Genomic DNA, 3,059 nt, shown 5'->3' with positions numbered 1-3,059 from the left:
CTCAGCCTTCCAAGCAGCTGGAACTACAGGTGCGTGCTACCACGCCCGGCTAATTTTTTGATTTATTGTAGAGACGAGGTCTCGCCTTTTAAAAGCACCCTTAAGCCTTTAAAATAAAAAACTATGAGATTATGTTAAAGAATAACTAGAATTAGATATAATCAAATAATTAGATAAAAGCTACATCAGATATTATAGGGACACGATTCAAACAGTATATTTTCTGTTTCTATGAGGACATAACTGAAAAAGAGCCATTATGAATATAATACCACCTTACTTATTTGGCAGTCCAGACAGTACAAAACCCTGCCCAGAATCAGGAAGTAAGCAAGAAAAAGTCTACTCACAGCCAAAGAGAATGGCAAAAATCCATGTGCTAAAAAAAAAAAAAAACCAAAAAACAAAACATGCACTATACTAATTGCTTATTCCTTCTTCTGTGCCACTTCTAAAAAGCTTAGACCACTACTACTTCATCCCTAGTCCCCAGCCTACGAAAAGCAGAAAACTAAGGGAGAGATTGAGGTATTTCTACAGACTGTCATACCAACAACAGGAAGAAGTAATAATTAACAAAAAGGGAAATCCAAAAAAATTAAAACAACAATCAATAATTCAAAAAGCTGTAAACAGGTCTATATATGCCAAGACTTTCTAAGGCATATTATAACATAGCGTAATAAATTATAAATTATGAAGATGTCAAATTATATTCAAAACACTCATGAATGTAGGAAACTAATTTACTTTTTGTTAGCACCCCTAAAAATGGAGAAGAAAAAACTCTGAGTTACAGAAAAGTTAACTTTTCAGAGACTCAACCATGTGAGTCATTGTTCCTCAGAGAATTTTATAATTATGTTTATATAAGGTATTGATTATAAAAATCATATGAAATCTGCCTAGCAGTCTTTCACCAAAGCCTATGAGACCCAACATGCTCCACACATGCTCAAGTAGGAGATACTCATCAAATGTAAAAGAAATCTTCACATCCAAGAATCCAATCTAGTCTTATGAACACCAACCATACTCAAGGGCTTACACATTTATTCCAGATTATAGTCTTGGGAAGCAAGTATTATCCTATTTTACAGGCATCTTAAACTTGGTGGTAGATTATCTGGTCAAAGCTACTGCTTACTTGGTCAAAGTACCTCTGGTTCTGATTACAAAGTGCATGCTCTGTCCATTATGCCATGCCAAAATTTGCCAAAAACTTTAATTGTATAATTCATCTTTAGAAGCTACAACCAAATTTTTAAAATATTTATAATTTACTTAATCCTTCCATCAAAAGCATTTACAACTGTCAATCAATTTCCCAAGTGTATTCCTGAGAATCCTCCACTCAGAGTATAACAGTGCTATTGGCTGTGGGGAAAGAGAAGAGTTTGTATCAAATGTCTAGAAAATGCTGGTTTCTTTTGTTGATATATTTCTCAGGATCTTTAATGTACCACTCTTTAGCATTATGGCTCTCCAGGAGATTAAACAATACTTTCTGCATGGACATCCTACAGGTACAAGCAGTCTGAGGCACACACTTAGGAAATCCCGCACTGTATTATCCAATGCAGCATCCCCAGCCATTTTAGCATCAGGGACTGGTTTTGTGGAAGACAATTTTTCCACAGACCAGAAGTGGGAGGGATCATCAGGCATTAGAATATCATAAGGAGCACGCAACTTAGACTCCTCACATGTGAAGTTCACAATAGGGTTTGCGCTCCTATCAGAATCTAATATTGCCACTGATCTGACAGGAAACAGTGTTCTGCTAGCTTGCTGCTCATCTCCTGCTGTGTGGCCTGGTTCCTAACAGGCCACAGACTGCTACCAGTCTGCATCCCAGGGGCTGGGGACACCTGTAATGCATACAATCCCTGACCACTAGGCTCTCATAACCCAGGCACTGATATGCAGAAACTTAAAATACACTGGAAACATATCCAAGAAAAAACTTAAGTGGAGTGCAACTAATATAATATTCATGACATTTTTTTCCTCCACCTCATCTTCAGCCTTTAGAGGAAAAAAGGTGAGGGCAGGCAGCGACGTTCAAATAAGCCAGTATTAATATCCCCCAACTTTATATTTTGAAAAGCTTCAAAAGTACAAAAAAATTAAAATAGTACAATAAACACCATATACCCTTTTCAACAAATACTGTATATCATAACAGTTTATCACATCTGTATTATCAATCCCTCTCTCCCCCCCCACACACAAACAAACAAACATAAACACACACATCACTTTAATTTTGCTATACCACTTTAAAGTAAGTTGCATATCTCATGATATTTCACACCTATTCATCAGCTGGTATCTTCTTTTTTTTTTTTTTGAGTTGGAGTCTCACTCTGTCGCCCAGACTGGAGTGCAGTGGCTGCTCCCGGCCACTGCAGCCTCAACCTGCTGGGCTCCGGCGATCCTTCTGCCTCAGCCTTCCAAGTAGCCGGAACTACAGGCGTGCATTACCACGCCCGGCTGATTTTTTGATTTATTGTAGAGATGAAGTCCTGCTGCCCAGGTGGGTCTCAAACCCACGGACTCAGGCAATTCACTCACCTCAGCCTCCCAAAGGCGCAGGATTACAGGCTGAGCCACTGAGCCCGGCAGCTGGTATCTTCTAAGAATAAAGACAATTTTCTTCATGACTATGACTCTATATAACATGATTCAATTAATATCATCTGTATCCATTTATAACTGATGTGTAACAAACCATCCCCAAAATTCAATGGCTCAAAATAACCAGCATATATCATTGCTTATAAGTCTAACAGTCAGCTAGATGGCTCTGTCTTAGCTCGGTTAACTCAGAAGTCTGTGGTCACCTCTGTTGATCTGGGCTGAGCTCTCTCACAAGTTTGGGAGCTATCTGGATATAAGCTGGTCAAAGATGGCCTGAGCTGGGACAAATACCTTTTCCTCTACTAGTTGTTTCACCCTCCAGCAGGGTAGCCAGGGCTTGATTGATCAGATAGCAATCAATGCCATAGTTCCAAAGGAACAAATGTGTACAAGAACTCTTTTTTTTTTTTTTTTTT

General features: G+C 38.6%; 1 protein-coding gene across 1 annotated transcript in view; it reads right to left on the bottom strand.

Annotated features, from left to right (window-relative positions):
• Positions 1-3,059, bottom strand: part of LOC103274979 (WD repeat-containing protein 70-like) — a gene marked incomplete at its 3' end in the record, with an annotated part of 143,186 nt that overhangs the window by 62,858 nt on the left and 77,269 nt on the right. The window lies entirely within an intron of this gene.

The sequence above is a fragment of the Carlito syrichta genome, unplaced genomic scaffold, assembly GCF_000164805.1.
Source record: "Carlito syrichta isolate Samal-C Ts95f unplaced genomic scaffold, Tarsius_syrichta-2.0.1 Scaffold315152, whole genome shotgun sequence".
Classification (NCBI taxonomy): domain Eukaryota; kingdom Metazoa; phylum Chordata; class Mammalia; order Primates; family Tarsiidae; genus Carlito; species Carlito syrichta.
Note: the sequence above shows the minus strand (reverse complement) of the source record. Positions and strands in the feature narration are given on the sequence as shown.